This window comes from Cyprinus carpio, chromosome B16 (assembly GCF_018340385.1).
Source record: "Cyprinus carpio isolate SPL01 chromosome B16, ASM1834038v1, whole genome shotgun sequence".
Classification (NCBI taxonomy): domain Eukaryota; kingdom Metazoa; phylum Chordata; class Actinopteri; order Cypriniformes; family Cyprinidae; genus Cyprinus; species Cyprinus carpio.
The window spans coordinates 30,443,931-30,470,058 of NC_056612.1; the positions used below are offsets into that span (position 1 = coordinate 30,443,931).

The 26,128-nt window shown below is 36.1% G+C and overlaps 1 pseudogene; it reads right to left on the reverse strand.

Annotated features, from left to right (window-relative positions):
• Positions 1 to 2,408: 2,408 nt before the first annotated feature.
• On the reverse strand, positions 2,409 to 26,128 carry LOC109083336 (annotated as a pseudogene).

Genomic DNA, 26,128 nt, shown 5'->3' on the forward strand with positions numbered 1-26,128 from the left:
GATTTCCTATCCTGAATTCTAATTAGTTGTATGCATCTGTTTATGTTTAATTTAAAGTGAGTGGATGAAAAACACCCAAACACCATTTTTTCATAGAACAGATGTTAGTCACACAATCTGGCCTTTTTTTCTTTTTTGATGACTAGATTTATATTCTTATTGCAGTTGTACTGAGAAGAAAATGATGCTATTGAACCGGGACATTACTTTTGTTTTATATTCATTACTTTATTTCACGTTACACTTCAAACCGCAGCCTGGGCTGCAGATCTCCATGGTAACAACACAATCTGAGCCAATCAGTGACAAAAGCTCTTGAGAATGCATCGGCCTAATGATGTAGGATCCTGCGGTTGTCCTCGAGTGGCAGATCAATGATGGACCCAATAAAATAGCAATGACCCGTGCAATCGCTTTTAGGGAGTCACGACATGCTCCGGTTGATTGAGAACAAATGAGATAATGAACGTACCAGTGAAGCCTTCAGAGACTAATATGTGGATGTGGTTTTGTCTCATTTTTTCATGTTACACTGAATAAATAATGTGACAGATCAGTCATGAGGTAGTTTTGGAGATTTAGAGTCATGGGAGGGCAATGTTTTCACCACCAGGTTATATGGAAACTCTGTATTTATACTTATTTTGTGCTGATGCAGTTGTATCCTATACAAAACAACAACAACAACACAATATAAGAAATCATTATAAATAAATATATGTGTGTGTGTGAGTGTGTGTGTGTAAGAAAGAAAGAAAGAAAGCAAGGAACATATATGTTTACAAAAAAAATTACATATAACAATACATTATTTTTTTTTTAAACATGATTAAATCAATATAAATCACTGTTAGGCTAATCCACATTGTGTAGTCAGCCTAAATTTAAAAATGTAAGATTGAAAATGTATTTTCTTTTATTTTAAAAATTAATTTGGGTATATGTAGGTTGAAATGCAATACTATTTTACATTTTAAAAATATATTGTATATTGTAAAATATATTGTTGAAAAAAAAAATGAAAAAAAGAAAAATGAAAAAAAAAACTGCCAAAAACTGTAACATAGTTAGTCCATGTGAAATGTGATAAAATGACTCAGTGGATCTGTTGAGATTCAGTTAGTGTCGACGTACATTCAAAGGCTTCGGTGTGAACCAGTAGCTGGTCTTCAGGGGAAAGCTAAGCCCCTAAGCAGACATGTGGGAGCACAGCGGCTCATCAGAGGTTCATTGCAGGTCTGTCAGCCTGCATTATGACATTTTGAGGACCCGCATATATCTTGTTGATGCTTTTTGTGTTATATGTTTATGAAAAATTGTCCCCTGACATTGCCTATAATGAGCATGTCTAGCAGTTTCTAAAATACATTTCTCAGCTTTGTAAGCCTGAAACTGAAGAACTGCCTATTGCAAAAACAAAATGAAATCTCATTAGAAAGTGTATCGCTTATAAAATATAGGCCAACTTATAAATTGCTTTTTCACCAGTGTGTAGTAATTGTTGTTTCCAATATCTTACACTGTTGTGTGCTAGGTTCAGTTTCTATGGTTGAAACTGTAAAGGAAATAAAATCATTCATGTTAATATTGTGAAAAAATGTAAAATAATAATAATAATAATAATACATTTTAAAATCTGTATTTTATTTTTTTAATTCTTTGAAGCAAATCATGAAAGTTTATATGTGCTCTATATATATAACAATTATGGAAGCCCGTTTCTGCCACTGAATAACAATATAAAAAAAAAGTGAATTGCGACTTCTCAGAATTGCATGATTTAGTTATAAAATATTAGACTTTTTTTCTCAGAATTACGTGATATAAACTTAAGAGTTATAAAGTTAGAAAAGCAGGCAATATAAACTTGAAATTTGCAACAACAACAAAAAAAAAAATTGCAATTTTTTTTCTCATGTAAGTTTGCATCTCGCAAATTTCCTTTTTTTTCAGAATTGTGAGCTATAAACTCACAGTTGCAGGTTATAAAGTCCAATTCTGAGAGGGAAAAAAGACATGTTCTAAGAATTGTGAGGCTGTATATCACCAGTCTGTGATTTAAACTTTTTTGAGTTTATTTTTTTTCTAGCAATTGAACGTTTATATCACGAAATACTGACTTTCATAATATAATTTAGAGTTTATATCGCCAAATTCTGAGAAAAAAATTCAAATTACGAAATATAAAATTGGGAATGAAAAGTCAAAATTGTGAGGTGTAAACTCGCAATTACCTTTTTTATTTAGTGGCAGAAATGGATTTCCATGCTATATAGACTCATCGAAAGTCACAGAGTGTTTTTTTTTTACTCTCTGCAATTTTTGGAGATTGGTGGCATAAAACATCTATTTATATTATGGACTAACAGTTTGGAAAGTTGGTTGCTTCAAAATCCACACAAAAAATGCATCATTCATAACACAAACTTTATTTTCAAACAATTTGTTACATCATCACTTAAAACTACCAAAAATTACTTCATTCTAAATTTGAATTTGTGGACTGGTTTCAGAAGAGCAGCTTCACATAAAATCATATAACAGGCCCCAAAAGGAACAAGTAGAAAAATGAGGCTGGATTATTATTAACATGCAAAATACAATCATGCATCTGGCCCTGCATCCGCAAAAAAAAGAACGAACAAAAAAAAAGAGAGAGAGAAAAAGAAAGCCTGAATGTCCACAGATAATCTAATTCAAATAGCTATTCATTCCCTAAGATCCAAAATGCTTTACAATGTAAGAACATTACGAAATTTAGCAAAATCTCAATAAACCTTTATAGAAAAGAAAACAACAGATAATCCAACTATTTTTCAGATAATCCCAGTCATCATGCTTACATCAGTAGGACTTTTTGAGTTTTTGCTTTCTAAGTCTGTACATGTACACATGTACATAATAGGAACGGTAGCATTGCAACACCTATGCAAGCCTCACAGGCTACGCATGCAAACAAAACAAAGTAGAACAGATTAGGATTCAAATTCACAGAAACGTGCTAGTTTTTGTAATGAGCGTTAGCTCTGCGCTTCAGTGGCCAAATGTCCTGGAAGACTCATACTCGCTGGGGCACTTGGGCTTGATCCCCCTTGCTGTTTGTAATAGTCCACCACCTGGTTTGGGACTTCGGCTAAGACACTTTTTGCCAAAGCAGCAGGAGAGGCCTGAGAAGATGCAGAAGAAGAACAGAAACAAACAGCGAATCAAACATTTGCAAGGCCATTTATCCATTTCGCCATCTGGTCCAGTTTGCCATTCCCGCGCTAATGATGTGTGAAGATACTGTACTTGCTGAAATCCATGTGCATGGTGATGAAAAACATCCGGAAACTTGAGCGAAAGTGACTCATGTGACTCAAAGTCGCCTTCGAGGAGCTGAGAGGAAATCAGAGGATAGCCACGTCAAACCCCTCCAACCCCTGCTGGCCAATTAGATGCAGGAGAGGAGATTCTCAGGTAGAGAGACATGGCTGAGATGGTGGTGTTTGTTAGGGGCTATCAATACAGTACATGTCTGGAAAGAAAACAAGTCTTGGCATATTTCCCATGAGGATCCCAATAAACCATCACTTTTGCTCATGTGGACACTCTGTCACATTTAGAGACATGCCATGTCAAATGTATATATTCATTCATTTATATGTTCTATATGTTGGACTGTTATAATAAATAAATAATTATAAATATGTTTAAGTTGAAGTACTAAAAGCTATATATATATATATATATATATATATATATATATATATATAGCTTTTATTTTGTGTGTGTGTGTGAATTTATATATATTTTTTGTGTTTTACATTTAAAAAACTTAAAATCACAAAACAAAACAAATTACAAAAAATTTAAACACATTTTCATTCTAATTTTAGTTTAGATTTTTTTGTAGTTAGTTGCATGTTTTGTGATTTTTTTTAATATTCTCTCTCTCTCTCTCTCTCTCTCTCTCTCTCTACACACACACTATCACTCAATATATATATATATATATATATAAATTAAAGCTAATTTTATATATAATAAATATATATAAAAATTAAAGCTAATAAATAATAATAATAAAATAATAGTATATACATAATATTAAGATAACTAAATTCAAAAGTATTAAATGTACAAATATTACGTTTTATTTCTTTGCTGTAAATCTACCAGATATGTTAGACAAACTATATCTAACAAAATTAATCTGGAAACTAGTTTTAAACATATTAAATGTCTGTATTGGCACATTAAAATGGGAATTCTGGCAATTTAAATTGTATATTTATTTTACATTAAACTACAATTTATTAATGTGATGACAAAGCTTAATTTTCAGCATCACTATTCCAGTCTTCAGTGTCACGTGATCCTTCAGAAATCATTCTAATATACTGATTTGGTTAATATTTGTTATTATTATCAATATTGGAAACATTTTGTGGAAACTGTCATTTTTTCCATATTCTTAGAAAGTTCAAAAGAACATTTATTTGAAAGATAAAATAACATTATAAATGTCTTAACGACATGTTTGATCAGTTTAACCTTTGCTGAATAAGAGTATTGATTTCTTTAAAAAATTAATAAAATAAAATCTTACAGACCCCAAACTACTGAATAGTAATTTTCCGAAAATTTCTTCTAAATCACAGAACCAAAAACCTTCCTCAGAAAACCTTTGGGCTCTTTATTAAAAAACACAATCCTTTATAACAGCAAAGATTGTGGGGTTTGTCACAGTCAAGTTTAACCCACTCGAGAGGTAACGCTTCTCTCTGCATTCTGTGGTTTGTTTTCCACCACGGACCGGCAGAAGATGTGGTAATTAATGGAGCAGTCAAGCTAAAGGTTATTAGATTGCTCCAAGGAGTCTGGGTGGGAAATGTGAGACGGAGAGCGCAGAGGAATGAGGGAGTAATTAACCAGGAGAGATTCTCCTTAGAGGTACTTCAGACATTATAAAGATGCAGGATGAAAACCTCTGCATAGCAATTGCATTGATTAAAGGTCATGATCTACAGTTCAGCTGCATGTATAATCATTTTATCTTTCGATTGCAAGTAAAGGGGAGCTCAGATGTTGGTTATAAAAAGATTTCTGAGGCTCTAAAACACTAGGTACTTACAACTAAATAAAGATGATAAACATATGTTGTGCCCCTGATTTCAACCTTGTTTTCATATTTATTTATTCAGTCATTTTATACATTTGTTTATATTAGAAATGTAAACAAATATATAGTTCTAATTTTAAGAAAACAAAAATCCGTATTAAAATATACATACATATACATATATAAACAAACACTTTATAATGTAACCTTGTAAACTCACATGTTTGAAGTTACGGAACGGCACAAACTGTACGATGTCACGCAACACTGGTTCCCCTTTAGGCGAACGAAGGATTCCGTCATCACCATCCAGCATTTCCATGTCAGTGAAATACTGCATTTCCAACTCCCACGATGATGACAGACATGGGCAGGTGAGAGGCGTGGACGATGGCCTCTCTAGTGTCCGCCATATCTGTGATCACACCGTCCGTCAGTATGAGCAGGATGAAGTATTGCTGCATCAAAGCAAAAAAAGAAAAACTTTAGAACAACAGAAACTTTAGAGATGAAGAGAGATGGAATAGAAACGGGCTCACCATGGCCTCTTTGGTGTGCATTTCCTCAGAGGCAAAGTTGGCCACTTTCTGGATGATTGGGGCAATGTTTGTGGGACCGTACAACTGGATCTTAGGAAGGCAATTCTGGTAGGCCTCTACCACACCCTGGATACCTGCGAAGTTTAAAAAGGTAAGTCTGGAGCTGTGTGTGCTACAGACTACTCACTAATAAAATACCAGGGTTATTTTTGTTAACTAAAACTAAAATAATAATAATGATAATATTATAAAAATAATAATAATAATAGGGGAAAAATAAAATAAACATTCTTTTATTATTTGAAATAAAACAAAATATAAATAAAAATATATTAATAATTTAATTTCAGATAGTTGACAAGGCAACATAAGTACTAACACTAAAACTAAATAATCTATTGTAAACTGAAAACTAAAATAAAAAATAATTACTTGAAATAAAATATATATTAACTGAAAAAAACATTTAAAATAAAATAAACATATACTAAAATAAAATTAGTTTATTTAAAGTTTCATTACTTGAAATAAAATAAACATTGACTGGAATGAAATAAAATACATATATAAAATAATTTTATCTCAGACAGTCGCAAAGGCAAAATTTCTCATTTTTATTTAGTTTAAATTGAAGTACTAAAGTAACTAAAAATCCTTTAAAAACGTAACTGAAATAATTTTATTTCAGATGCCAAAATAACATTTCTCATTTTCATTTTAAGCTTAAGTACCAAAATAACTAAAACTACCTAAACTGAAATTTAAAAATAAATTATAATAAAACAAAAACTACATTTTAAGGAAAAAAAAAAAGAAAAAATGTTAACAAAGACTAGCATAGTAAATCAATGATACTAAAATAACACTAAAATAATTTGATCTCTTATATTTGATCATTAATTGTATTAATTTTATTTCTTTTTTTAATGCTTAAAGACTCTTCATGTGGTTCATGCATTTAAAGGACTGGAATGAGTGTCAGTGAAGACTCAATCTCTGCAATGAAGCAGTAATGCTTTTTACTGACTCGCTGAGCATGAATCTTAAGGTCAGCCTGTCTATCCTCACCACTTCTCCAACTGTTTCATTTAATTAACACCTGTGAGCTTGAACACGCACAAACGGGCTCAAAGGTGAAAGCCTGCCATGCTGTGTGACAGCAGAATTAAGATGAGAAGACTTTCAATGTGGAGGTCAATGGATGTAATCGCTTCTGTAGCTTCCCCGCAAAGAGGAATCAAAGAGATGCGCTGGACCCTAATAGACTCTTCAACTCTGACACACATACTGCACTGTCTCTTTAAAGGATAAGTCATGCTGATGACATTAAAAGGCTTGAATTAACCTACTGCTGACGTCCTTTTCATCATAACACCTTCCATCGACAGTCACATTTGGCCAATTCACACTGCTGCTGTGAGAATGTCTCACCATGTGACGTGCGTGTGCCCTTGTGTCTACCTGTGATGTTAGCACTAGGAACGAAAATCCATCACCTTCCGCAAACAGAAAGCTGTAAACATTGTTAGATGTGATATCACATTGGGAGTTCCACCAAGGATTCATTGACTGTCATTGACATGTGAACCGTCCCACAACTCCTCAAAGAAAACCACACACATACACTCACATTGCAAAGTGCCAGTAATCAGCTAAATGGGCTCTTTGCCTTTTCACCCCAGTTCTAATTACAGTCTAGAGTAATTGCATTGGCCACCAAAATTCTCCTCAAGGCAATAGATTATGTAGATATAAGTTTCTGATGTGTTACAGCCAAGGAGGTCTATCAGTTACAATACTCATTCATCTCAAAGGCTGTTTCTTGGTTAGCATGTGACCCTCAGAAGTCTTCGACCTGCTTGCTCATGGGAATTCTTGTGGCCTTGGACATCAGGAATGTCATATTTATCAAGCGACCAAGTGGGAAACTCTAGATGATACCTGAGTTGAAAGGGTGAAACATTACAGAAAGCTGAGCTTATAGACAACAAATGTAAAGAAAATTATGTTTGCTTTATGTAAGATATAAATTTTTTGTTAGATACCATGGAAAAATAAATGATAGAAATTTAAATACATTAGCATTTAAATGTTTAGTGTTTAAAAATGTAATTTCTTTTATTTAAAAAAAAAAAAAGAAAAAACATTGATTCAGTAAAATTCAATGAATGGTTAGAGAGTCGGACTTGTAATCCGAAGGTTGCGGGTTCGAGTCTCAGGTCTGGCAGGAATTATCGGTGGGTGGAGTGAATAACCAGCGCTCTCTCCCCCTTTGATACCATGACTGAGGTGAGACCCTTGAGCAAGGCAACGAACCCCCAACTGCTCCCCGGGCACCGCAGCAGAATGGCTGCCCACTGCTGCGTGTGTGTATTCACTACTGTGTGTGTACACTTGGATGGGTTAAATGCAGAGCAAAAATTCAAAGAATGGATCACCATACTTGGCCACATGTCACCTCACTTTCACTTTTACTTAAATACTTTTAAATGCTAGTGGAGATGCATATATCATTTATACAGTAAAAAAAGTATAGAAAAAACTATTATTTTTCCAACTTGAATGTGTGACATATAATTATGAATAATGATTTGTGATTCATGTGTTTCTTGGAAATTTTTTTGCCAAAATGCAGGACTACGTCTGAAAAGCCATAATGGGCAAAGTTTGGTATGGCATCAGAATGGTTTAGTCATGACCTCTTCCAGCAGGGTAGTGCTAACCTCTTGATTGCGGCAAGATGTTTTACACCCCACTGATGAGCAAAACTTTTAAAAGGAATGATTTGGGAAGAGTGAGAAACCTACAAATTGGCTTCTTTCATGGAAAGCAAACAACCGTGCTCTCCAGACGCCTCCCCACGGCTTGTCTACAATGGGTTGTCAATATTTAGAAAGTAAAAATGACTTATAATTGCACACCAATGTCGTTCACACCATTCAAGCGTACTGTGTGTCTCATCCAGGTTCATCGGAACCGCAAAAACAGTCATGCTGGATTTTCCAGACAATACCAGGGCGGAAAGGTGCGCTCTCTGCTCGGGGTAGATTGGCTGGCATGTGTCCTGGTGGGGCTGCAAGCCATTTGCTATTCCTGGAAGAGACAGGCCTGGCTGCTTGATCAAAAGCTGAGTGGTTTGTGCCCATTCTGGGCGCCACCCTGGTGTGTCTGCACTGATAGAGGTGGAACAGAAATAGCAAGGGAAATCAAGTGACACCAATACACTGGAGCGATGATCAATTTATCCTGCTCATGGCTGAAGACAGGGATGATGGGAAAGCAAAGCACCAAACACAAACTGAGAGCAAACTAAATACAAAATCCAATCATTTGCAACTTCTGACTTGACTTCCAAGCCAACACCATCCCAAAGAGAGTTGGGTTACATTTGAATGCATAGATGGCTTGGCAGAGGCTTGCTCATGACAACAGAATTATCATTTATAATACTTTACTTTCCCATCTGCTTCTGTATTTCAAGCATTCATTGTTCTTATATTTCCATCTTTACTCTCTGATAGCAGACACCCTTTTAGGAGACAGAAGTTTCAATCATCAAACTGGTTGTGATGATGCAAGCCTTCCAAGAGATTATGGTCTTGCTTTTGCAGCACAGGGAGGTCAAATAAAAAGCAGAATGGTAACAAATTTCAATAAAACATGTAAACATGTATCTTACAAAATTAAACAACGTCCTAAAACTCTGCACAAGACTTTCTTCTAATGCAAGGCACCATTATCATTTCACCAAGCCTTAAAACATCTTGTTTTTGTGCTGACATGTGTCATTTTGTGCTAACGTGTCATTGTACCTGCTGTTATGGCCCAGAAAGATTAATTACTGGGGAGGGGGAGGGTGTGACAACAACCTCATCTATGCTTCCCTCCTTCAGACATTCCCCTCAGGCTGTATATTTTATAGCAGCATTAAACATTAATGTGTCCACCTTTGTCAATAGCGTAGTTCTGTAATTCAGCTATGCATATATTGGTCTCCTTTGTTTGGGGGGACTGTTTGACTTTGCCAGTGTTACAGTATGTTGAGGCTTTAAGTAGTTCAGTCCCAGTGGGCAAAGGTCGCATGGGGAAGTTAATGAATCTGCATTGAGGAGATAATTTAAGATATATGGTCTGGAATAGATAAAATATTGGGATGAATGCACCATCATACCGGCACATTCTGGGTTGTCCTCGTTGAAGTTTACTGCAAAGTCATGTGAAACCTGGGGGAAAAAGAAAGAAAAAAAGAAACAACCTTCTTAGGCTATTTGTGGCATGAATAATATACTCTTTGAGAATAATTTATGCCATATATTATGCAATTGTTAGTTCTTTGAATTTGATTGGCTGAGCAGCTTTCTAAGACTTCTGATATACAGCCCAACAGCAGGGACTCTACTTTCCATCCAAAGGTGCGAATTTAATTTATGCGCAGTTTTGGAATATCGCATAAATCATTTGCGAATAAAGCACCATTTCCATTCGAGTCAGGAGAACAAAATCATCACTTCCTGATAAACTAGCACTAATAAAAGTAGGAGAAGCAAGTTATCCCATTCCATTGTGCAAAGTCACATGACTTTTTTGATGTGCATGGAGGAATTTATTCAGCAAATCCGTTTCCATCTTCCATTTTTTCCATTAACTCTTTTTCGCACAAGTCAAAAACCTCAAGTGAGCGTAAAAACTTTTTGGGGAATTAAGAGATTTTTTTGGGGGGGGGGGGGGGGGGGGGGGGGGGGGGGGGGGGGGGGGGTCCATCACTCGTTTCTGATACTTCAAAATGCACATAAAACAGGGTGAAGAAAACTTAGCTACTGGTCAGGATTTTTTCAGTGACATTTCTGCAGGGTACACCAGTGGGTGGCAACAAATCACTTTTTTTTTTTAATCACTCAATCACTCTGATTGCTACATTGTATAACTGTCCCATATCTCAGCTACCATTTTGCTGTCTGTATCTTGTCACATAATAAATAAATCAAACTTATATCATTATTTATTTATTTGTTTGTTTGTTTGTTTGTTTATGTGAAGACAGTAGTCTTGAAATAAGCAGGATAAGGTACATTCAGCTGTTCAGTATTGCTGGTCAATACCCCCTCCAGGTGTATTCAAGACCCTTCGCTTCATGTTGTAAATAAACAGATGCTTTTCAATACTATTTGTTTGAATAATTTAAAGAGATTTTAAAAATAAGTCTGGAGTGAGGACTGTACATTCAGATATTCGATCTATCTAGTCAAAACTGTTGAAGCCTAAGATGAATACAAAATACACTTAGCTCTACACAAAGGCACATTATCTGTTGGAGGGAGCTGACATCAGTTCATACATTACTCCAGCGGTAGCCTAATTAGAAGCATCTTCCACTCTTCATCCCATTAATGAAAAAATCCCATTGCACCCCCATCGCTATAAATGATAAAGAAGTTACCTTGAAGTCTGGAGGTATCCGAGCACCAAAGCCAAACGCTGGGAACATTTTGTCACTGCATAGAAACGAAAGCGGACAGGAGATTAGAGCTGGCAGGAATTGAGGATCTTGGGGATTACTTACCAAATTTCCCATCATGCTTTCTGGTCTCAGTGGCCCCTCATCACTGCTCATTTGTAATGGACACAGATTTGCATAATAGTTATTGTTAGTGCCTGCCAAATCAGCAAGCGCTGTGATTTCAGATTTCATCCCAACCAAACGTCCTGATGGATGTGCATTCATCTCGTTCTGGAGTGATGCCGAAGCTCGACATGGTGCTGGAAATGAGCTTCTGAATGACCTTTCAGAGAGCTGAAATAACAGCTCAGCTACAGTGGTCAAAAAACGCTGGGATTTAGCATGTTATCCACAAACTGCTTCGGGGTTTCTAAATAATCACCAACTGTTAAAATGCAAAGGCCACAGGTCTAATAAAATAAGGTTTGAAAATAACAGGCTTGCCTGTCAAAATTTAACTACCACCTTGTTTTGCTGTCCTTACCGTATGTATAATTAAAACAGGCCTAGTCTGTGGATCACATATTCTGCTGTTTTTACAGCAAAATGGACCAGCTATGTAAATTGGGATCAAAATAAAACAATGTTTTTCATAAATTCCAATTAACCACTCTGTATTTACAGTTTGAAGTGAAAAGCATTGTTAATTAAGTTTTCAGTGTTGTGTCTTGGATATGTCACTACAATGGTTTTTCCCATTTAATCTCTGAAGTTCAGGGCATCACATTTCTTCATATTACTGTAGCTGTGTGCCTACATCAGCAAGTCAGTCACTGACTTACCAGACAGTGTTTTCTCCTAAGGAAACTACTCTCAAACTGGCTTCCAAGGCACCATAACATCATGTACAGTATAAGGAAATGTATGACCTGCATATTGCTCTCTGTGCTCCAGGGTCTTCAGTTTTTCAAAAAAAAAATCTGTCACTGTGGGTAAAACACCCACTATCACATCAAATATTTATATTTTATTCTTGTAAAAAATGTTCTTTGGTGAGAATACATGGCTACTTTTGAATGGCCATCAATGGTGAATGATGCATCCACATCTACAAGGTTTTGGGACCATGCCAACCAGCCAAACCTTGACCCCTTGCTTCCTTCACATTTTTTATCTTTTTGACTGCCTACACATTACATAAAAAATAAAACCCCAAAGTTGGGACTCTACTTTACTCACTTTACTGTCAAAATACTGCACATTTTGAGAAAGAGAACTGACTCGCATATGTGTGAACCCAAACAACTGGTGTATGAAAGAAAGTCGAGAACCTAGAGAGCTGAAGTTAGGATTTGATTGGCTGATCAGCCAGCTCACCTGTCGTAGTCTTGGCAAATCTCCCCCACTGCGACTAAAGCTTTCAGATACTCGTTAGGTTGGTAGGGGTGGATGTAGTGTAACGAACAACTGTTTCTAGGATCCCCATTAGAGGCTGTGAAATCAATCGCTACCTGAAAAGACAAGCAGCAATCAAAGTAGTGCTTTGACGCTAATTACTCAAAATGTGTACACATGTGCAGAATCGCTTAAGAACGCTGTCTCCTAACGGCACTGAGAGAGAGTAAACAGATTGTATAAAGCTGTAAAATGCATGCGTTTATGTAGACATGGGAGTATGTATGTACGCAGACAAAATATCCCTGGCTTGTATAGTTATGACGAACATATTAACACAATATTCCCATTATATATGCACTTCACTGACTTTGTTTCTCATGATCATAAAACCCATGTCATCTTAAGTAGTGGTTCTCAAACCCTTTTTAGGAGGACAACCAATAAAATAAAAGCTGGACCATGTAACACTACAAATCAGGGGAAAATATCCATAGATTATACCCCATGTCTTGAAATATTCTCTGTTACCAACTACATTTGATCAAAAGTTAATGGATTTTATCTACAGTGCATGTACCAACATTTAACTGATCACATCCCTGAAAGTAAGATCCCTCTCCTTTAGCAGCACCATTTTCTGTTTAAGCAAGGAAGTTTGGTAAAAACTGCAGGTCTACCAGTTTGCTTTCTAATATCAACACTTAATAAAACTGCACATTATATAAATTCATAAAACAAAGATCAGTTTAACTGAAACTAATTCTAAAAACCTTTCAGGAGACTGTACATGAGAACAATTCAGAAAGAGCATATTGTGACAGATAATGAAAGTAATGAAACACTATGTTGCACACAAAAGTGTCATGCGAAAAAAATAACAGTGCTGTTAGCAGGTGAGACAATTATTACTTTATAAATTATGCAAAAAATAAACATTTAGAATCACACTTTGTTTTCCCTGTTCCCATTAGTATGTACATGGCAATGAATAATAAATCATGAGTGCTCTGACTAATAATAACATAATTCATTAAACAAAACTGGCGGCTATGCTAATGTCAGAGAAAGCAAATAATAATGGATGATTCATTTTATAAATATAAACACAAATAAATTAACTCCATCAACTAAGAAATGATGAGTTGTATCTGTCTGGACTTACTGTAAACTGTATTTGGCAACCACCCATGATGTAGTCCAGAAAGGAATGCATCTTAATGATCTGTGGATACAAAAGGACAGGTTATTGTGAATTTTAGCACTTTCATGTTTCACGTTCATCTTCTTCTCATCACTTCTAATTTATGTCAGCTATGATCAAATTCATTGGGCATTTGCAGAGCTAGGATCTCAGATTTTAGCTGGATGGAATGACTTCTAGCTGTGTGAAGGTCCCACCTCCATCTACTGTAACCATCAATGCCTCTGCTGACAGCATGACACTGCCACTTTTTGAAATACAGGGCCTACGGGGAGGAGACAAGGTCCTCTAAAGAGCATCATTTCATAATGACAAAAAATATTACCTTGCACTGATTCAGAATGACAATCCCAGAGTTCTTGTAATTCTTCTTCTTGACTTTATATTTAGGGTTTATGCATTCCCACTGGACCTGTCATTGTTTCAAAAAAATAAATAAATAAAAAATAAAAACAAAAACCCATTAGCTTTTCATCATTACTGGTTGGAGTGGGCGATCGAGACATCCTGGACAATATAATAGCTTCATTAGAATGTGTGAGATGGTGCATAATCGCTTCCCATTGGAGCAGCGAAGGCCAAAAACAAGTGCTCCAGTCAACAATAGACTCAGAAAACAAAATTTCAGTCATAATAATGAGGAATGATGTTGAGCCTGGAAGCGATGTTCTAAAATAATTAGCAGACTCTGGTACTGACGCCTGCGGTATAGAGATACCAGCCCAAAGCGTTCGGGACTTCACAAGAGAATGAGGCGTCATCCAGCTGTAGCTGTGCATTTTAGCGGAGTTACAATTAACTGACAGCTTAAAAGACAATGACTTATTGTTTTCAAAATCAGAAAGAGATGCTGGCTAATTTAGAGACTTTAGCAGTAATGGTTATCACTGGATCCATTTTTAGAGCAAGCTGCGCATTGTAGACTATTTAATGGGGACTGAATACTCTTTAACACTTAAACAGAACAACATCCTCATTATTGATTATTAAGGAGGATGTGGTCATTTTGTGTGAATTTTCTAGCATAAAAATCCAATTATCCAGTTAGCGTCTAGTTTGTAAACAGCATAGTGGTCCTGAAATGCAATAAAGCGCAAACTCCAAATTACAGAAGTGCAGAATGACTTAATGGACACAGCAGGTGCCGGGTTATGAATTTTGATGTGATGCTTTTTGTGTGTTTGCCTGATGTTTAAAGTGCACAGCTACACAGATATTTCAAAACAGCATTTCAAAGTCTTTCCATCAATTGTGTCATTAAATTAAATCATTCTAATTATCCAATTATTCCACTTATAATTCCATTATAGCACATTGTTCTTTTGCAGTCAGTAATTTTGTTCAGTTATGTTTTTGGTACGTGTACATCAGGTCCTTCTTAAATGGATTTGGTTTCAAGGAATCAACAAATCAAAGAATCGATAACTCACACAATCACTGAATCAATCCGAATCTGTCTTGTTATTTTTTAAATGATGAGAATATGTGAGAAAAATCCAGCCGTTCAGTTCAGGGATACGAGAGGTAATTCTCTACAGAATCTGTTAAAGTATAGATGAAACTAAACTGACTGTGACCCACATGAAGATCCCCTCATATAACCTCATTCCTCTTTCATCTTTCACTTTTGCTGATTACTCTTTGAACCGAACTAGTTCCTACTCATCAGTAGCTTAACCTGCTCTGAATATCTCACAGAGCCGTTTCAAATAAAGTCAATTGGATTAAAAAACCTGCTTGGGTTGTAGATGGTGTTCTCTGTGTGTTGGATGTGAAATTATTAAAACAAATTGATGTATTTTTTATAACAAGTTTAAAACTGTTACCTGTCTTCCATCCATCGCTGATCGCATCTCTCTGAATGTAGCTTGAAACTCCCCTATAAAATCATGCTTTCCATTCGAGTCCCAGTCCCACACTGTACACTGGATGTTAAGGGAAGAACACAACAGGCTGAAATGTAATATTAATAAGGCATCTAAAGCAAATATCACTAAAGCCTATGTGCTGGTCCAGTGGTATGCATGATTTAACTCTTGGGTCTTTCACTTTTTTCATCTCATTTCAGTTGATTTTCTTCTCTCCTCATACTCCCCATCCCCTTCGAATACATTTGTTTCCTCCACAGACATCTAGTTTGGATACCATTTTTTCAGCATTCCTCTGGAGCAGAAATAAAACATATTCTGCTGGATGTGCACACCATCTACTCTTGTTGAACCCACTCTGGCTCCCTACATACACTCCACAGAGTGTATGTCACCACAAATGGCTGAAACCCGAACACACAGAGCATAAAGAACTGGAGCAGACTTATCATTACTGTGCCCCATGCATTCATGCATTAAACATAAAGTGACATTACAAATTAAATTAAAGTTTGATGTTTTTCTGCAATATTCAGGACAACAGGGGGTTGACTTATATAATGTTGCTGTAAAAAATGAGACCAGGGCATAGTGTAGGTGCTTTTTTATTCATACAGTACTTAGCCTAAGCAATTCTGTTACCACATTTTCATACTTTCATGATGCAAGACGGAAATTAGTTGGACAAGCACAATTTAATGCTGATGTGTGTATTTTTTCTTGTATACCAGCATATGCCAACTATAACTAAGCCATTTGTAGCCATTTCATCAGCCTGAAACAGCGAGATTGGCTCAAGTAATCCCATTAGATGGGGTAGATAGGACTATCTGTCCAACCAATAGAAGACAAAGTGTTAACTTAAAAGATATTCTGAGGAAAACAGATATTTAGAAAAAAACAGCTTCAGTTTTAAAAGCCTTAAACTGTTCAGCTTTAAAAGAAAATCAAATTCTAATTCATTGAACATTTCTAATTCATCAAAAAAAAAAAAAAAAAACTCAGTAATGTGTGAAACATCTGCCGGGAAATTTTAAAATTAAGCAGCAAGGTAAGAAAGTATACTAACTAAAGAGTGGTAAAACCTTTCATAATAACTAGTCTTTCAAGTTTGAAATAATTGCAAAATTTGCTGAGCCAAGAAATGGTATCTTTGCATGCCGACAAAGCTTTTCTAGTCATTCTAATATGCTGATGCTGATTCTTATTCTTAATGATGAAAACAGTTGTGCTTTAAAAAAATCTGGTAACACTTTACTTAAAGCCTTTATGTATAATGAATCATAAAAGTAGTTTTAATGCCTTAATTATGCCTTGTAAAGCACTTTATAATGCATTGTACACACTCACAAATAATTGTAACCACAGTTGATACATTATAACATTTATCAATTATTTGCTACACTATGCATTTTAAATTTGGTTATAATTATTTATGACAAGATATAATGTATTACAAGACACAGGAATAATCATAATGCATTACAGTTTATAATGCATTATACATAAAGGCTTTAAGTAAAGAAAAAAAAAAAAACTTTTTGAATGGTAGTATACACAGTATATATGTTAGCTCTTTAAGAAAATGACAAATGAAGGTAAAATATTCAGCTTACAGCTGACCACAAGAGGCAATATACAAGCAATATACTGTTATGTATGTGTCTTGTTCCTCTCTGAGGTTCTTGCTAAGATTTTATGTTCAGGGATACTGGTTCTGGTCAGGTGTACCACACTGAGGCTGCGTTTACACTTAGCATTAACATACGACCTGTATCCGGATGTTGTCCACATACACATTGAAAAGACAAGTGTAAACGCATTTTTGATCGGAATGTTATCCGATCAGCGTGTCCTGGTCCAGAGGTAGTCGAGGACGCATTGTGATCAGATCACGCAAAACACCGCCCCTCTCTCGCAAACACTGTCAGAAAAAAAAGACGGAGAAACACCCGTGTGGAGACTAGTGAGACTCTTACACTTATGTTTGATTTTGTAAAATGTCCCACAGCTGAAAATACTTTTCAAAAGAAAACCCACCACTTCAGGTTAACTTTGCACCGGGCCATTCTCTGCAGTCTTATTTAAATATTTCGCGGGAAAGACAGATCCAATTGCTTATCCAGATAGAAAAGTCAGTTGATGTTGGCAAGTGTAAACGCTCTGTGTTCTGATTGACGGATGATCCGATCTGCTTGATCTGATCACGGTGATCACGTTAAGTGGAGTCATAATAAGGCCTGTCGAATATCGGCAGGATCCAATCAATCAAAGTCATTATGAGTTAACAACACATGGCACCACCACTGCACCCCTTAAGTGTTCAGCAGAGGTTCTAAAAGGAGGACACGTTTCCCACACAGATGGCCTTTGCTCTGAGTGGTGTGACAGCACCAGGTCTGGGAATGGGGTGAGCTCCAGCTGTGAGCTGAGCCTAGTCTGTGAGTGATTCTGCAGATGGCATGGAGGATGGCTGCTTAAATGAGGCTGAGCCATTTGCTTTAATAAGGTCTGAGTTCTGTTCAGTCATGAGTGGGCAGAAGGGAAGCCACATGCAGCCGTATGCTGATGCACTATAACAGGGATCCTTAAATCTGGCCCACAAGATCCACTTTCCTGCAGAGTTTAGCTCTTACCCTAATCAAACACACCTGAGCATGCTAATCAATGTCTTCAGGATCATAAGAAAATAAACTCACAGGTAAGTGAGTTTGATCAGGGTTGGAGCTAAACTCTGAAGCGCAATGGCCCTCCAGGGCAAGATTTGAGGAACCCTGCACTACAAGGAGGAAGAGAGGCAGACAGGTGCCCTTAAGAGATGGGCCCAAAGCATCTTATTGTTATATGGATAGTTCATGGAATACACGGACTCCATCACTCCAGTGTAACTCTGAGCTTTAATGCTATTTTTTAAATATGCATTTAATTGACCAAAAGTAACAGTAAAGATTTTTTGTATTATTTTTAAATAAATGCTATTCTTCCTAACTTCCATCACACAATCTTAAAAAAAAATGTTTCATGGTTTCCACAAAAATATTAAGCAGCACAACTGTTTTCAAATGTCATGATGACAAATGTTTCTTGAATGATAGTATGACAGACAGTTCTTAAAATGATTTCTGAAAAAAAAATCTTAACTTTTGAACCGCAGTATACGTCTATATCTCAAAATATCTATCTATCTATCTATCTATCTATCTATCTATCTATCTATCTATCTATCTATCTATCTATCTATCTATCTATCTATCTATCTATCTATCTTTCTTATTTATATTTCCATCTGTCTTTCAGATAATTCCTGTGGGGAAAGAAATATTTATTATCATGATTTTAATAATTTAACATAAGGTACTTTAATTCAGATTCTTGTGGGAAACTACTACTTTTAATATTATATTGGTGTGCTTGAACACATTCACGTCAAACTTTCCCTGAGTAATTCCTCTCCCAATATGGGCACAGACAAATCACCCATCAGTCCAAGACTGGTTGCACACTGAAGCTAAGCAGGGAGGAGCCTGGTCAGTACCTGGATGGGAGACCTCTTGGGAAAACTAGGCTGCTGTTGGAAGGGGTGTTAGTGAGGCCAGAAGTGGGTGCTCACCTGTGGGTCCTAATGCCCCAGTATAGTGATGGGGACACCATACTGTCAAAAGCACCATCTTTCGGATGAGACATTAAACCGAGGTCCTGACTCTATGTGGTCATTAAAAATCCCATGGCACTTCTCATAAAGAGTAAGGGTGTAACCCCAGTGAACTGGCCCTTGTCAATCATGGCCTCCTAATAATAAATTGGTTCTATCCTCTCCATCTGTAGTTGACGTGTGGTGAGCACACTGACACCGTTGTACTGTGGATGCTGCACACTGGTGGTAGTTGAGGAGAGACCCCCCAACATGATTATAAAGTGCTTTGGGTGTACAGCAATACACAACAAAGCGCTATAAAAAATGCATCATTCATTGCATTTTTGCAAAGAGGGAGGTAAATTAGCAAATGCACTTATTTAAGTAGAACACATGGGAATTCCTGGTGATCCTTGCTGAAATACATGCTCACCAAGCCTTATAGTCCAGAACCAGTGTTATCAGGCCATGTGACCGATCAGAACTCCTGCTAGATATCTGATCTCAACACACACGGTGGTCCAGCAACACTTATTGAATTTCAAAACAGTATGCAAATCAGCACAGCTCATTTTTCTGTATATACTGTAAATACAACTTCACTAAGCTAGTCAAGCTCTGTCACTTAGCTAGTCTTAAAAAGTTAATAAACTAATAAAAATAAATAAATAAAACTCATAACCCCTTAAATAAACTTACATAAAGTCAGATTTTAAGACAGTCTAACTGAAAAGTAAGACTGATTACCCCTAATTTGTTAAAATATTTCTAAAGACACAGTCTTAACATAGTGGCAATGTTTATGCAACTGGTACCAGGTATACATCTAAGCCAGTAATACAAAAGTAGACTTATGCAACAGCATCTCTAACTTACTAACTGCATCAAAATTTACTGGAAATCTGAACATTGAAATGTACATCTGCATTAATTCAATAATAAAACAACTTTTCCCAAAGTGTTGAAGTGCCTTTCAGTCAAATTTTAGTGGAATTATTGAAGAGTAAAAAGCAGACCATTTTTATCCAAGAGCAACTACATCAAATTATGAACGCAATGCATGTTCTTCCAAGCTGCTTATAAGCTGCCGTCTGCCAGGAACATGAATTGCAAATGCTAATATAAATATAAAAATAAATTAAAATGGATCTGTGTATTTATTTGTTAGTCTAAGTCAAATACACATTAATCTCCAACAGCAAGTGACATATTTTACCTTCAGTATTCTTTCATGGTCTCCACTACAGAGTGAGTTAAGGGACGTCTTGAAGGTCTTCCATGCGGGGTTGAGGTTATTCATGATAGTCTATGTGCAGAGGGGGAGAGAGAGTGATTCAGTGTCAGTTAAACACTATCACAAAGTGATCTTAGAGAGAAATGGTTTTCTTACCTCTGTTCTGTGTACTAGTTGCTGAGTGTTGTCATCATTTACCCTGTAAATCTCCAAGAATGGATCCGACTTGCTGAAAAAATCCTGAGGGAATAACAAACACAGAGATCAGTTGATAGCATCACAAACAAAGTGGATGGAGAATTTGGAGAATTTGTACATTTCATAATATGCATGATGCATCTGTATGTACATTCATTTAGCCCAGCAGCATCACAACTACATGAAACATATTTTTTTAGCAACCCACTGTTTATAACATCCATTTACTCTCCGCTTTCACAATACTATTATATATAAATATTAAATACTCAGGACGATCCATTTAAAACTGCAGTTGTGGATCCTGTTATAAGCGATATAGGTAACAGGCAAGGATGAGCATTCTATAAGGCTGTTCTTAGACATATACACCATTCTTTCCTGGGATTGCAACTGCTCTAAATTCTACCCGCCTCTCTCATTGAAAATGAATTGTGTCCTTGCTGGTAACTTTTTTCCAAGCAGCTCCCTGTGCTCTCACCATCGGCTGCCCCATCCCACCTCTGCTGCTATCTGTCTGCTCAGAGGTCTCCTCACCTGATCAAAGCTTAATATGGTGGGGGGGATGGATGTTACATTACTAGCACCATACAATATAGGCCAAGATGATCAAGCCACTAAAATGACATGATAAAATGCTATCAAATGCACCCTGTTACCTAGTTTATTTTAATTTTTTTTTATTATTTTCAGAAACACAGAGACTCATTTGGTCTAAATCTCTTCCTTTATTTGACCACCAAGGTGCTCCAAAAAGAGTCACAACTAACTGCTATTTAAAACATAATATTAGCACATGCCTCTCATCAATATTGACTGGTCAAAAGCAGCATACAGCTATAAAATATTTGTAATAATTGATAGTTTTCCATAAATACAATATCATCAAAATCTATATCTATGTATACACTATATTGCCAAAAGTATTGGGACGCCCCTTCTAATGAACAGGTTTGAATACTTTACTCATTTCCATGAGTACAAATCTTAATGTTAAAGCATATGATGATATTCTAGGGAACTGTGTGCTTCTAATTTTATAGCAACAGTTTGGACAGGATCCTTTGATATTCTAACATGGCAATGCCTCTGTGTATAAGGCAAGGTTACAAAAAGAAATTAAGTCAGTGTGGAAGAACTTGACAGTAAAGTCCTAATCAAAGACCAACTCAACACCTGTGACCTCAAATGCAAACATAAATGCAAAACCTCATCAAAAAACACAAAACAAACACAAATATACATGCACACAGACTATATGGACAAAAGTATTGGGACACCCCCTTCTTTAGAACAGAAAAAGGCACTTCCAAAACTGTGGCAACAAAGATGGAAACATAATGAACATAATACATGTATTTAAAAAATGTTATTTCCATCTCTGTTTCAACAGTTTAACTCTTATGCTTATCAAAGCTGGAATATTATAACAATTTTAATGTTTCTCTCTATTTTAATATATTTTAAAATATAATTTATTCATATGGTGGCAAAGCAGAATTTTCATCAGTTATTTTATCTTCAGAGATCATTCTAATATGTATATGCTGGTTTATTATTATTGTTGGAATTTTTTTTGCTGCTTAATATTTTTTAGAGAATTTGATACTTTTTTCAACAGCATTTATTCAAAATGGAAATCTAACAATATTTTTTAAAAAGTCTTTGCTATCACTTTTTTTATCATATCTTTTTAACATATCCGAAGTATTATTTAAATAAATATATATATATATATATATATATATATATACACACACACACACACACACACATATAGAGATATATATATATATATATATATATATAAATTATATATATGAAGTATAATTGATATCATAAAAAAGTATAAAGTCTATTCTAAAAATATTCTAATATTCTAATGAAGTATTCTGAGTAAGTAACATACCATGAAATACTCAGGCAAATCACAGTTTTAAAGATTTATAATATATCAACGAACCCATAAATATTTCACTTCTTTAAACTACTCTCAGCGCTTGAGAAGTAGGGCTACATCACATGAAATATGCATATATCACACTTGTAATACTGTAAATTGCATAAATCTTAAACTGCAAAACTTATTACTATCTGCTGACAATAAGAAACTAGTATGCCTTTCTTGAAGTTTCCCACAGTTGCAAATTTTCCTCGGTTAATTATGCCTATAAAGCACTTCTCCTCAGAGGACAGCGGCTGAATGATCAAAACTGCACTGAATTACCAGGAGCCATTTTCAGGACTTTCAGATCTTTCCAAACAACTAACATATAAAAAGAGCCACATGCACAGAAGAGTCACAACAGACCACTCACAGCTTAGCATTCAAAGATGTCATCTACTACAGTAATGTTCTCCTAAGACGTTCTCAGCAAAGTTTCAGACGTGAGAATGAAAAAGTAACTTATCAAAAGTTATCAGAGAATCTTGACAGCCTGGGTCTCTGATCTCTCCTCCAGTGTAAAAGCTTAATCAAAGTTTTAATTACACAGACGCCGAGGATATGATTTTCAATGAAGGATTATGACTTAGGAGAAGAAAAGGACTAAAAAGTGACTTAAAGGAGGCTTTCCTGTTCTACCTTTTGACACCCTGTCAAGCAGCAGTATGAGACGCTCTGTGTGAAACTGAGACACTCCTGTGGATCATTTGTTATGCTTGTATTAATCCCTCATATTAATTTTAGTCTCATGTAATTACCCTGCTGACAAGAGTTGATTGTGTCTCCCATAGGAAAAGTTCTCTCTCTCTCTCTCTCTCTCTCTCTCTCTCTCTCTCTCTCTCTCTCTCTCTCTCTCTCTCTCTCTCTCTCTCGCTCTCTCTCTCTCTCTCTCACTCTCTCTCTCTCAGTGTGTGTCTTTTTCTTTCTCAACTGTCTGACCGCATTTCCGAGTATGGGGATTCATCAAGGCTGAAGTTAATTTTTAACAGCATCCCTGATCATTCCTGATCACAAAAGTTTCAGTGGCTCATTTTAAATTCCTCTGTTGATCCACTCACAATGTAATGCAAACTTTGCCATGAGGCTGTTTTTGAATGATGGGCGAGTTAAATTCGGTTTGACACTTGACAGCAAACCCAAGTCCCAATGCAACAGAAAATGGTTGTTGCTGCTCATTTCACATGTTCATTTCTTAAAGGCACAGTCACAAAAAACAGACTGTTTAATTCTAGGGATCAGAGAGATGGTAAAAAATGGTCAGAAAAAGAGAATATGATAAAAAAAAGAGAAAAATGTCCTACCATTCAAAATTAGTCAGTAAGATTTTTTAATGTTAAGAAGTCTCTAATGCTCAACAAGGATGCATTTCTATGATCAAAAAATAAATATCAAACAGAACTTTGGTGAAATATTATAAAAATGTAAAATAACTGTTCTATTTTAATATAGTTTAATATATATTATTGTGATGGCAAAGCAGAGCCATGACAGTATTCAGTGTCACATGATCCTTCAGAAACATTTTTTACTTTTATTTTCAATGTTAAGAACAGCTGTTTGACTTAATATTTTTGTGGAAATTATAATACATTTTTACTGGACTCTTTGATTAATAGAAAGTTCAAAAGAACAGCATTTTTTGAAATATAAATATTTCACTGCCAATTTAATGCACCATTGACTTCCATAATAGGGAAAAAAAAACAAGATATTTTGAGGAATTTTGAACAACCAAATAGTTGTTGGTCCCCATCGACTTCCATAATAGGGAAAAAAATACTATGAAAGTCAATGGGGACCATCAACTTTTTGATTACCAGAATTTTTCAAAATATCATTCACCTACAGGTTTGAAGGTGAATAAATGATGACAAAATTTTCATTCTTCGGGTGTACTATCCCTTTAAGCTTGTTGTTACATAAGATCATTTTGTATTCTAAAGTGCACAGGAGGTCTTCCTACCTTATCATCCAGCTTCCTTGCACCGAATGAGAGTTCGACATAATCGTTATTTCCTGTCAGCTCCTCAGTGGTGATCTGGAGAGATAAAGAGTGGTGAATTGTTTTCAGTAGAAGAGAAAACAGAATCAGAAGCTAACCATGAAGACTGGCATTTGTTTTATAGATCTCATTCTCCTCACCCACTGAGCTTTACATGTTCAACTACTGCTGCTGTGTTCTGTCAATGTGCATTAACAAGCTCCTCAGGCTATTTTCAGCAATTTTATTTCATAGCCCGCATTCAATCCACATCTGACTGTTTTGGAAGGTTCTTGTGTGCTATGAGAAGTTGTTCCATGTTTGCCTGGGTTCAGTACTGGCATTGATCATTCTAAGCACCTCTGTCGTATAATGTGCAAAGCTTTTAAAGGTTAGACCATGAAATGTTTGCGTAAGGCCATTTGCTGGTGATGTGCACTGCTGGATGTTTGCATAAGTAGAGCGTGAGAGAAAGCAAACAGATAAATTTGGGATTTGTGAACGTGCTCACCATGATAGACGATTTCCCAACTGTGTTGCCCTGTTTAAGCAGGGCTTTGGTGAATTTTCTCTGGGAGACGATCTATTTGGAGAGAAATAAGATATTTTAAGTTGGTCAGAGGCCACCTTGTTTTGATGGACAGAACACACACACACACACACACACACACCCAACACTCACACACACAAAACACTAATATGTGCGGAACGCAGCACATAATAACACCTCGGGGAGAATTTGGCATGTAAGCTTAGTTCATAATTAAACCATGAAGTCTTATCCACTCCAGATAAGTGCTTCATTATTAGATGTTAAATATTTATAAATAGGAGGGAGAGCTTTTGGTTTTATTTCCCCTAGAAACTCCGTATGAGTGAGTGTCAACACCTCACTTTCTCACTTTATTAAACGCAGCTTATTTCAACAATTATACTCTCCCCTTCCCCCTCCAACCAAAACAGACTGAATTAAAACAAACAACCCAGCTCCTCTGAGAGAAAAGTAGACCTAGAAAGTGGCTTTGATGCAAAAAGATAAACACATGAATATTGAACAAAATGAATATTGGCATCAGTCATACGCTTCTAGCAAATTCTTTACTGAGAAACTGCAAATCTTAACCATCTGGCGGAAGAATCATGTGTCTGGTTTTCCATTGCTCAAACTGCAGATAAGAGAATAGCATGGCCCATGTGGGCCGGCCGTCCTCCCCAAACTGAGCCAGCTACACAGACATCTCACATTTCAAAATTCAATCAGCCGTAAAATGTCCGGAAATGCTCTTAATGGTTGTTGGTGTGATTATTTAATTAGGAGGCTTCATCTGATTTGGGCGCAGTGCCAGCCCCACTCTTCTCTGACTGTGTGCAATCGACAATCATGTAGAGATCCTGTTGCAAAATGATAATTGCCAAGCAAAACTAGAAAAACCATAATAATCACACGTGGCCCGCTTTAATTTTTATGCTCCACTTGGCCAGTGTGCACTCCATGGCTCCCAGGCAGTCCGCCTCTCTCATGCCATTATGACTACTGCTGATGTCGTAAAGCTCGTAACGTAGTCGCTGGACCTCTTCGAAGTAGAAGT